Source organism: Cynocephalus volans, chromosome 6, assembly GCF_027409185.1.
Source record: "Cynocephalus volans isolate mCynVol1 chromosome 6, mCynVol1.pri, whole genome shotgun sequence".
Taxonomy (NCBI): domain Eukaryota; kingdom Metazoa; phylum Chordata; class Mammalia; order Dermoptera; family Cynocephalidae; genus Cynocephalus; species Cynocephalus volans.
The window spans coordinates 77,280,212-77,293,058 of NC_084465.1; positions in this window are offsets into that span (position 1 = coordinate 77,280,212).

Genomic DNA, 12,847 nt, shown 5'->3' on the forward strand with positions numbered 1-12,847 from the left:
ATGAATGACAGAAATGATACAAAGACCAGGTGGAAGAAATTGGATTATTTTTTTATTACGAGGCACACTCTCTATTCTTGAAGCAGAATAGTGTTATTTGTGAGTGGACTTGGATTAGTTGTAAATGCATATTGCAAACTGTAGGGTGACCACAGAATAAAATCAAAAAAGGAAGTATAATCTATATACTGAGAAAAGAGAGAAACTGCAATTATATAAAATGCTCAATTAAAGCCACAAAAGGCAGAAAATGAGTGGAAGACAAAAATAGGAAAAGATTACGGGCAACAAATAGAAAATAATCACAAATATAATAGCTATTAATCCAACTAAATCCGTAATCACTTTGAACATCAATAGCCTAAAAATATCAATTAAAAATAAACCAGAGTAGATGAAAAAACAAGACCCTACTATATGTTGTATATGAGAAACCCACTTTAAATACAAAGCTGGTGAGGATGCAAGATTGTACAGCCACTTTGGAAGACAGTTTGGCAGTTTCTTACAAAATTAACATACCCTTACTGTACAATCCAGTAATCATGCTCCTTGGTATTTACCTAAAGGATTAAGTGCTTATGTTCACACAAAAACCTGTACATGGATGTTGCTGTGGATTGAATGTCCCCCAAACTCACTGAAACTTAATGCCCATTGTAACAGTGTTGAGGGTGGGAAATCCTATTATGGTCACTGAAAGGTGGGTCCTTTAAGAGGTGATTGGATTGTGGGGACTGTGTCCTCATGAGAGGATTAATCTATTCATGGTGAAATGGGCATAGTTCTGATGGGTTTAAAAGGAGAGCAAGTGAGTAGGTTAGCTCTCTCACTCAAGACATTTTGCCATGTGGCACCCTGTGTAGCTGCAGAGTCACCACCAGCAAAAGGCCCTCACCAGAATTGCCCCATGGATTTTGGACTTCCCAGCTTTCAAAACTGTAAGAAATAAATTTCGTTTTCTTATAAGTTCCAGTTTCAGGTATTCTGTTATAAGAAGCAAAGATGGACTGATACAGATGTTTACAGCAGCTTTATTCATAATTGCCAAAATTTGAAAGTAACCAAGATGTCCTTCAGTAGATGAGTAGATAAACTGTGATACATTCAGACAATGGGATAATATTAAGCACTAAAAATAATGAGCTATCAAGTTATGAAAAGACACAGAGGAAACTTAAATGCATATTATTAAGCAAAAGAAGCCAATCTGAAAAGGCTACTGATTCTGTCTGACATTCTGGAAAATGCAAAACTATAGAGAGTAAAAATGATCAATGGCTGTGAAGGGTTAGAGGGGATGGAAGGGTGAGTGAGTGGAGCACACAGGATCTTTAGGGCAGTGCAACTATTCTGTATGGTATGATGATGGCGGATGCATGTCATTTTACATTTAGCCAAACCGATAGGACGTACAGCACCAAGAGTGAATCCTAATGTAAACTATGGACTTTGGGTGACAATGAGGTGTCAATGTAGGTTTACTAATTGAAACAATTGTCCTACTCTGATGCGGGATGTTAATAATGGAGGAGCTTTGCATGTATGGGGTCAGGAGATACATGGAAAATCTATGTACCCTCCTCCTAATTATGCTATGAAACTAAAATGGCTCTAAAAAATTGTCTTTAATTTTCTAAAAAATATATATTATGCAAACATGTTTGGATCAAGAAAATTTTAAGGAGCATAACATAAGGTAGAATTTTTATAAGTCGTTTTTGCAATAAACTTGGTATAATTTTGGTATATTTTTTTTAATAGTTAGTAATAGAAAGCGCTCCAAAAGCACACACACACAAAAACATCTTAAAGATTGCTATATAGTCTTTCACTACAAATTGTTTAAAATGTACTTATGATAAAAAAATAGTATCAGAACAAATGTTAAAGGCAAATGACAAACTGGCAGAAAATGTTTCTAGCATATGTCACAGTGAAAAGGTAAATATTACTCCTAAAAGATAAAAACAGCTTTACAAATAAATTTTCAACATAAATCACATGAATAAAAATATGAATTGAGATAAATCAGTAAGACACAAAATAAGAAAGATAGTTAAAAATATATGAAATAGATTTTTAATAATCAAGAAATATAAACCAAGAAAGGAAACACCATTTTTCAGCTATCATATTGAAAAAAATAATAATAGGACAGTTCATACTGTTGACAAATGAAAAAGAGAAGTAAGCATGTTCAAATTCTTGATATAGATATAAGCTGTAAATACATTTTTAAAGCAATTTTTGCAATTTGAACAGAAAACCTTAAAATTTTTATCTATATACCTCTAACCAGGAATTTCTCTTATAAAAATTGATCCTAAGAAAAAACTTTATTAGAACTTATAAAGGGTGGTATGAAAGCTTTAACAATAATGTAGCAGAAGAATATGTACTAAAGCAGAAAACCACAAATGCTATAATATTGCATTAAAAATAATATACTGAATGAGTTTTCTACTGGTGTATAACAAATACCACAAATATAGCCCCTTAAAACCATGTCCAGTTGTTGGTTCAGAGTTCTATAGGTCAGTGTGACTGGATTCTCTGCTCAGGGTTATGGCAAGGCTAATATCAAGTTGTTGGCTGGAGGCTCTAGAGAAATATTCTCTTCCAAACTCATTCTTGTTGGTAGCAGAGTTTAGTTTCTGTGTCTGTAGTACTGATTTTCCTGTTTCTTTGTTGGCTGTCAGCCGAGGAGTTGGGAGCACTCTCAGTTCCTGGAAGAAACCCTTCAATCTTCAAGTCAGCAATGGTGAATCAAATCCTTCTCATGCTTTGAATCTCTGATTTCCCCCATCTCTGACTTCTAGATTAAGATTTGAAAGATATGATTAGCATAAACTCCCTACCTTAAGATCAACTGATTTGGGACCTTAATTATATCTGCAAAATCCCTTCACAGAAGTAGCTAAATTAGTATTTGACTGAATAACTGAGAGATGTGTGTATGAGTGGCAGAAATATTGAGAGCTTAGGGAGCCGTGTTTAACACCAAGGTTAAGGGTTCAGATCCCTATACCGTCTAGCCTCGGGGGGGAGGGGGGAAAAAACCATAATATATATACATATATACTACATATATACATATGTATGTGTACTGTGTGTGTGATTCTTTTAGATGTTGTTTTAATGTTCATCTTCTAATTGTCAGTTTACAATGTATATTGTTATTACTTTTTAAGAAATAAACATATGTTTGGAGCCACTGTAGAAGTTTCTATTTCCAGGAATAAGAGAACCTCTTTTCAACATACTTACCTATCAAATGGTGTTACCAATGCTGTGCTTCCGAACCAGAAACTGTGCTGACAGTATCAGAGAGAGCTCATATGGAGAAACAAAAATACACTTAGAAATTTTGCAGTCACTTTGAGCAGTTAAAATCCCACTTTGATGCGTGCTCAATTGAGAATTAAAAGTTCAAATATTGATTTGCATAGGAAATTAGCAATTAAGTACCCATAAAATTAACTTGCACCTGCCAATTGATGTACCAATTAAGTTTGCAGATACCTTAAAAGAAACTTCTTGAAAATAAAGTTTTTGACATTATTTGACAATAATCTGTTGTAGATATTTGAAAGTACACAATGCCACAGAAAGGTGCGAGTGGTGGTTATGAGAATGTACCCTGGAGACACCCAATTACAAGGACCATAACTGACCAAGGACCCAGCTGCCAGGCCCTGAAACACATCACCAGGTTGGCAGAGAGGTCAGACTTCCCATGGGCAGCTCACTGCCAGTGATTGAATTCAATAGCGATACCAAGACAGATCTGTGCCCCAGCTGCTGGCTTTGGCTCAATGATTGCCTTGCCACTTGCATTTGGTTGAATTGTGTCCCCCAAAAAGATATGTTGAAGTCCAGACCCCTGGTATCTGTGAACAGAACCTTATTTGGAAACATGTTCTTTGTGATCTAATCGAGTTAAGATAAAGCCATACTCATTACGGTGAGCTCTAAATGGAATGAGTGGTGACCTAATAACGAGAGAGCTTTTCAGATACAACAACATACACAAAGGCAAACATGTGAAGACAGAGACAGAAACTAGAGTGGTGCAACTGCAAACCAAGGAATGCCAAAGAGTGCTGGCAAATAGCATAAGCTAGAAATAGGCAAGGAATGATTCCCTGCTACAGCCTTCAGAAAGCATGGCCCTGCTGACACCTTTATTTCACACTTCAAGCCTCCAGAACTGTGACAAAATAAATTTTGGCTGTTTTAAGACCCAGATTGAACACACGTATACGCATGCACACTTGAAATTTTAACTGATATTTTAAGAAGGACTGCTATGGCAGAGACAGTGCAGCTCATTAAATGTATCCTATCCCCTCCTGTACTTCCCAGTCTCCATGCATTCGGTTCTGACAGATGGACTATGAGAAGTGACATGTCACTTAATCCTATTACTTAGGACTAGGCAGAAATCCTCTACATCTTTTTTTTTTCCCCTGACACAGGAACTTACAAGTCGTGTGCAAATATGGTGTCACTACAAATTGGTGGAAACCTGAATTCCAGAGGCACTGCGAAGTTGTATTTAATTGCATTTAATTCATAAATTAATCCATGCAGAAGTTGTATTCTTACAATATCTAGTATTCTCTATACAGGAATAAAATATTCTATATATTTAGGTCTTCTTTGGGACTTAAACTTGTAGGTTTTTGTTGTTGTTGCTTTATTTGTTTTCATATGGTTATTTTAATTTCTTTTTACTTTCTCTTAGTTATTTTCCAGTCCTCATTACTATTGCACATGAGGCCATTTATCCCATCACATTATCAATTGGTTATTGCTAAATGATGGTAAATCTTGCACTTGTACATATCTTTCGTTCAGCACCTTCTGAAATTTCATAACAAATTGAATAATTTTACCATCAGTTTTTTTTTGTTTGTTTTTTAGCTTTAGGTCATATGATAATATCTGAAATAAAATATATTAAAATTTGTTTTAATTAATAATCATTTATAGTAAAGCTTTGGGAAAATGAACAGAGGACTAGACACAGAACTGAAGAAATGTCTGGGATACACAGAATATAAAAACTGTTCAAATGAGACAACATTAAGTAGTGGGTGAGAAAAATATTACATGGAAAAATGGTGAAAGGAAGAAATTTCAATGTTGCCATAGTAAACATGTGTATGTTACTGGGTCTTTAAAGATGGGCAGAAGTTTTCAATGAGAAATGGGAAGAGTATTTTAGGTGTACAAAGCATCCAGTGAAAAAGATAGAGTTGTTAAAATACACAATTCCTTCAAAGACCCAGTTGGAATATTATCTCTTCAAAAAAGTTTTCTATAATCCCTAGAAAAGTCTATTACTATAGCCTTTTGTAAATTTCTATATCAAAACATGATTTGCAATGTGTTGTCATCTCTTTATGTGTCTATCTGTTCCACTAGGCTATGATCTTCCTGAGGTGAGTCACTCAAAAATGCTCAATGAATGAATGAATGAATGACACTGTTATGACTTGGACTTTGAAGTGTATGAGGAATGCATGACTTGGTTTCCATTTTGACCCCACAAAGCAAAAAAAAGAAAAAAAAGAAGGTACCTGAGTTTATGCCCATTCTCTGCCTAGGAAGAGCCTTATGTAACACTGATAACTGGCATTTTGCTGACTTGAGGGGTAATAACAGAAGGAGGGATAACAATTAGCATCAGACCATGACTTCCTAAATGTCCAGGCATCCTCTGGTCTGGAGTGAAGCAAATATTCCTTGGGCATAGAAATTCCTAGTAAATTATTAGAGATAATCATGGTTACCATTACTAGTTGAATAAGAAATTGCTTGGAAGAATATCAATCCTCAAATATTCTTTCAATCCCCTTGTTGTCAGAAAAGGAGAGACTGTAATAGGACATAAGTCTTCCAAATTTCCTTCCAAATTATGGCTCAGCTCCAGTGGAAAGCTTTCTCTGGTCACCCTGGGTTATGTTAAGTGATCTCTTCATGTCACTGTGCCATCACAATATTTCGTTCATTCACATTGCTATCACTATATTTACCACTTTGTCTTACAACTGTTGTTTCTAGGTTTTTCCACGGTTTTTCAAAAGAAGCTGGGTCTTGGTCATCATTTATCCCTACTTCCTAAAACAGCTCCAGGAAAATTATCAGCATTTATTAATATGTTAGATGAAAGAATCAATCAATTAATTGATATCATAAAATTTAAGCTTATAAACCAGGAATTATAAAATTTACCTAGCTTCTTAAATATTTATGAAAAATTTGCTGTATCCTTTTCCCATAATTAGGGTAAAAACAATCATTAAAAAAACTAGATGTGTGCCTGCCCCCAACAATGAGAGATTGCTTTGGATGGCTTCAGGTCAAGATAGAGGAATAGACAGTTCTCAGAATCACTCTTTCCCACAAATCAACAAATTTACAACTGTTAAAAAGCAATGACAGCCAAGCTGGGGCTGCTAGAGCTCAGGGGAAGAGAAGGAGAGGCCTACAGAGTGCATGAAGGTGGGAGAAGCCACGATGAGAGAAAGAAAGGACCACCTGGACCGTTTCAAATCCCAGTCATTTCCAGGCTGGAGCTGCTGAGTGCACAGAGTAGAAGCTGGCAAAAGCCACAGCTGTGCCCTTCAGACGAAGTTGCCTTGAGGCTGCAGGGAAGAAGAGGGCCATGGTGGCCCCAGGCCAGCAAGACCACTAACAAGGTTCTCATGGACCCACATAGGAGTGAGGAGCCACAACAACTGAAAAAAAGGAGCCACTCAGAGGCTGGTGAGTCATCACAAGGGACCAGAGCACAGCCCGTCACATGGGAAGTCTTGGAGCATTGGAAGTGGGGGAGAGGGGCCCACCAAGGCAACACTGGGGCACAGCAAGGACAGCTGATCTGCCTCCCAATCAGCACAGGCCACTCAGAGGAAACTGGTCAGGAATATAGAATTGCATGGGGTGCAATTTGATGAAAAGACTCAGGCCCAGACCAGTGTTTTTACACAACCCAGATGCAGCAGATTTCACTAAATCCAGAAGTACTTATAAAGTCAACCATTAAAACTCGTGGTGCGCAAAAAGCCTCCCCCAGGGAATTAGCAGCAAAGCAGCAATTTAGCTCAACCACAGAGCTCAAGTACTGGTCCCCTCAGGAAGTTCCCCAACTTTAGAAGTAAGCAAAAGACAACAAATTAGTTTTGGCGCAGAGCTTAATCGGTAGGAACAGCAAATAATCCAACACAGAACTGAAAGAACAAACAGAGCAACCATTGGGGCCTACCTGGGGTCCTGGGGCATGGATTTGGGGATCAGACCCTCTTCAACAACCAGGCACACCACCAGTGCCATGGAGCCTACCTGTGGTCCTGGGGACCAGACCCTCCTCCCACAACCAAGCAAACCACCAATGCCACGGGGCCTGCCCAGAGTCCTGAGGTCTGAAGCCAGGAGCCACCAGCAGCTAGGTAAGGAGCATGCCAAAAACATCACCTCCAAGTGGGTGGCCCACGACAGCCACCACAATAACCATGGCTACCATGAAAGACGCTAGACACCACAACCACCATGCAGATGGTCCACCAGCCACTGGAGTGCATTGACACAAGGAGAGTCACCAGCAGAGACCAAAGATAAAAAGAGGATGTCTCTCTCCATAAAGCCCATTCCACAGAGACAGAAGAAGCATCTGCTCTGCAATAATACTGAGGACCTGAACCTACCTCTCAGCATTGGACAGATCATCTAGGCAGCAAATCAACAGAGTAACCATTGCTCTTTCAGAAGGAGAGAAGAAATATAGGGTTATCAGAGGTGGGAGAGGGTAGGGAGAAGGGGATGGGGAAAAATTGGACTAGGGTCATAAAGAATAAATATGATTTGTAACAATATATATGCAAGTAATATTGATTTGATCAACATATGTCAACATTGAACCCCTAAAATATGTATAATCAATTATGATTCAATAAATATTAAAAAAAAAAACAACCTAGAATTCCTAAGTCTGAGAGTTTCTACTTTCAGTCCTACATAAGCATATTATTTATACTCCCACTCATTGGCTAGAATGCTTAAACACAGTTAAGATACTCTGTTGTCAGGAAAGAAAATATTCAAAAGAATAATACATGAAGAAAATGCATGGAAGAGGAAGAAAACTCTGCATAAGAAAACACTGTCCTTCAAAAGCTTACACAAAGTGACTGACCAGAAATATTTTTAGTTTTCTGTATCATTATTTGGGTACTTGGGTGCACAGTCTAGTTTCTATTTTTGTTTCTAAGCATTTTTTTATACTATGCTCTATAACAACAAGAGTAACCTTTCGGAGCTGTTCATATACCATATTTGGACTTCATAGAGAAATTTGCTATAACAGAAGGCTAAAATTATATTTGGAGAAAAAAAGATAACAGATAGAACAGATAAGGAATTTCTATGAATGAAGCCACAATATATATATTTTTAATACTGAGTATCCTTGAGAGAAAAAAGTGACCATAGATTACATATAATTTCCTTCAAGTATGTAGAGGCAATAGAATACTGAAGTTTGTGCTTATATAATCCTGTTGGAAGATGCCCAAACAGTAAGGATCTAGAATCCAAAGATGTGTATGAAGTACCATAGAAATATTGTGAGTCCTATGAAAGTAAGATTCTGCTGTACTATAGTTGTTGGTAGCTTATGAGTGGTAGCTTATACAGAATAAGGAACTCCCTTCTTTGAGAATTAACAATCTAAAAGGAACGAGAGACCTCTTCCAGGATTCTTTTGAGCTAGCTGGTGCAGTAAACTTATATTTACTATATAGATACATCAGCTTTCCCTATCCCTTTGCCCTTCAGGTTCTTACCTAGCAAAGAAAACAGATTATTTTCTCTTTGAGGGTCACTGCTGTGTGATACACTTTAGATCTCTCGCCAGGTGCGCTTAACTCTCATACTCTGCCTATAGTAAATACTTAGCTTTGCTACATTTATAAACAAAAGTGCATAGTTTCAGGTTTAGAAGAACCTGGATTTCAGCACCAGCTCTATAATTAATGATCAATTACATTTGGGTGGCTAATATAAAAGCAAATATTATAATGTTAACAAATTTAGCTACTACTAGGGGAGTGTTTATTTTACTGCTATGATGTCTAAATGGAGAATGCATGTAGAGAGTCACACACCTAGATTTTTGTTGTTGATATTGTAGAGGGTATTTGCTAATCACTTGCAACTTAGACCAAAAATACAATTCCTGTAGGAGAATTCTCTAGAAATAGAGATGAGAAGGACAAGGCTAAGTTCTTTCTTATATACCTGAGAGGTACTTGGATAGCATTTCCGTAGGGCCTGGTAATCACTTGTGACTCTTGGTTTACTCTGACATGAATTTGGAAGCTTCTATTCTCAATTCTAAAGTGGACATGAAGTACAGAAATGAATGGTTCTTTTCGTGCTGAATGGCTTTAAAGATATCTTGGCACAGGATAAACTTATCAGGAGCGGCAAGTGACAAATGCGGGTTATAAAAATTAAGGAATCTTTTACTTACTCTAATTGATGGCTCTCACAAGAGGATTTGTAACTTTTTTGTTAGTTGTTCTTTATTTTCTTCAATGTCTGAAGTCTTAAAGTAGCAGAGAGTTTGAGGGGATTTTGTAAAGTTAATTAATGTTAATTGTGTCATGAATTACTTTAAGGAGTCTGTTGAGTGATGGACCCAGGGAAGAGGGTCGATACCATTTAATGTTCAATAGGGTATAATGCTGGTCTTTGGCACTGTTTTACAATCATTAAGGCCCTGCTGAAGCTTGTCAGGAACAGCTGTAAAGATCAGTTGCTCATGCAATTAAAACAACTGAAAATGACCTGGTATTACATTATATATGATGCAACCCTGCTCTCAGTATGAACAAACTTTCCTTCCATTAGTGATTTTCAATTTCATACCAAGCACTGCAATTTATTTTTCTTAGTTACCTTACTATGGCTGTCTGTGTACTTCTAGCAGGACATCCTTAATATTTATCCCATTATCTCATACAACATTTCATGCTTAAAGCACTCTGCAATCTTAACTAATTAATCTTTATATCCTGCCTAAAAGGATGGTAAATACCCTTTTAGAGTTAGAGAAACTGAGTTGGGAGTGGCTAAGAATTGGCCATCAAGAAAATGATCCAATAGGCTCCAGGGTCTATGCATAGGCGTTTCCATTCCCCGTCAGAACTAAAATTAATGAATCTTTGGTCCTGAAGATCATACTCTAAAATGTAAATGACCCTCAAGAAAAGTAAATGGAATAATTTTTAAACAGAGTTTATTCTTTAAATTAGGCCAAAAAAAAGACTTTTAAAAAAATTCATAAGTGAGTAGAGAATAAAAAAAGTTTAGTTATTTTTTCATGTTAAAATCAATATCTATTTAGGGGAACTAGTGAACTAAATTTTATTCACAGCACATAGGAATATGTACAGGGTTTTTTTTATTGAAACATAATTGATTATATACATATTTGTGGGGTGCAGAGTATATCAGTACGTGTGTATAATATATGATGGCCAAATCAGGATAACAAGTAAATTTATCATTACAAAATACAGTCATTCTTTGTGTCCATAAACCAATTTCCAACTAATCCCCCACCCCTTCCACTTTCCTACTTCTAGTAACCACAGTTCTGTTCTCTCCTTTTGTAAGTTCAACATATTATTGTGATTGTTGTTTGTTTCCTTCCCTCCTTTCCTTCCTTCCCTCCTACCCTCCCTTCCTCTCTCCCTCCCTCTCTCCCTCCCTCCCTCCCTTCCTTCCTTCTTTCTTTTTGTCTTTCTTTCCTTCCTACCTCCCACTTATGAGTGAGGACATGCAGTATTTCTCTGTGCCTGGCTTATTTCACTTAACATAGTTTTCCCCAAGCTCATCCATGTTGTTGCAAATGACAGAATTTCATTTTTTTAATGGCTGCATAGTATTCCACTGTGTAGATATACCACATTTCTCTTATCCAGTCATCCATTTATGGACATTTAGGTTGGTTCCATTTCTTGGCTATAGTAAATAGAGCTGCAATAAACATGGGAGCGCAGCTTTCCCTTTGACATGATGATTTCTGTTCCTTTGAATATATGCTCAGTTGTGGGATTGCTGGATCATATGGTAGTTCTACCTGTATTTGTTTGAGAAATTTCCATACTATTGTCCATAATGGTTGTACAGTCCTACCAACAGTGTAGAGGGGTTCTCCTTTCTTGGCATCCTCGCCAGCATTTGTTACTCTCTGTTGTTTTGATAATTGCCATTCTAACTGAGGTGAGATGATATCTCAATGTGGTTTTAGTTTGCATTTCCCTGATGATTAGTTATGTTGAACATTTTTTCATGTACCTTTTGGTCATTTGTATGTTTTCTTTTGAGAAATATCTATTCAGCTCCTTCACCCATTTTTCAATTGGATTATTTGTTTTTTCACTGTTCAGTTGTTTGAGCTTCTTACATATCCTAGACATTAATCCCTTGTTGGATGTATAGTTTGCAAATATTTTCTCACATTCTGTAGGTTACCTTTTCACTCTATTTATTGTTTCCTTCGCTGTGCAGAAGTTTTTTAGTTTGATATAATCCCATTTATTTTTTCTTTTGTTTCCTGTGCTTGAGATCTTATTCACAAAGTCTTTGCCAAGTCCTACATCCTGAAATGCTTGCCCTATGCTTTCTTCTAGGAGTTTTATAGTTTTAGACCTTATATCTAAGTCTTTAATCCATTTTATATTGATTTTGGAATATAGTGAGAGGTACAGGTCTAGTTTCGTTCTTCTACACATGTATAACTGGCTTTCCCAGCACCATTTTTTGAAGAGGCAGTCCTTTCCCCAGTACATGTTCTTGATGTGTTTGTCAAAGATCAGTTGGCTGTAAGTACATGGATTGATTTCTGGGTTATATATTCTATTCCTTTTGTCCATGTGTCTATTTTTAAGCCAGTAAAATATGTACAGATTTTTAAAAATTATGTTTTAGAGATATAATAATACAAAGAGTACCTAATAAATATCAGATAATTATCAAATAACTTTTCAAACATAATTGACCTATACCAATAGTCTGGCAAATTTGATACTTATTTCAACTCATTGACAAGGCAACTGAAGCTTAGAGAATTTGTGAGTTGCTAACTACCACATAGCTAATAAAAGATGAGGATAGAATTAAAACCCAAGTCTGTCTAAGAAGTCCTTAGTTTTTACACTGCAAAAAATACCGGTTCTCAAATATATAGAAAGTAATCTGCAGTTTACAAATCTTCACTTGACTCAGCAATGACCTGTTCTTTCTAACCCACTGGCACACTGGATTCATTACTGAAGACCACTCTGGATGCCTCAAATGTGCCATTTTGAGGTTCACAACTTCCACGCTGCAACAGGAATTGTGCCCAGCAACCCTACCAGAACTCTACCTCCCACTTCCCGGCATCCCTTCCTTTCCAAAACAGTCAAGAAAGAACTGATGTCAGAGCCTCTCCTCTTAAATATCTGATCGTCCCACTGACAAAGGAGGCCTCAACCTAATCTGAATATGTTGCTTTGTCTCCCATGGATTTGTCACCCCTTTTCCCTTGGGTGATAGAGCTGCCAAAGATTACTCAAAGTCCATCTCTTCTGAGCAGTGAGAAGACCCCAAACGGGGTTAATCTCCCAGAACCCTCAAGAGAAAGGCATTCCTTCCATTTGGGAAATTAACCCCAAATTGGGGTTCTCTTCTTACATTTATTCTCCAGACCAGGAAGTTTCAGGAAGAGAACATAGGTGGGGTTTTTGCTAAGTATATTTTAACAAGTTTAACAATAGAAGCTGGTAAC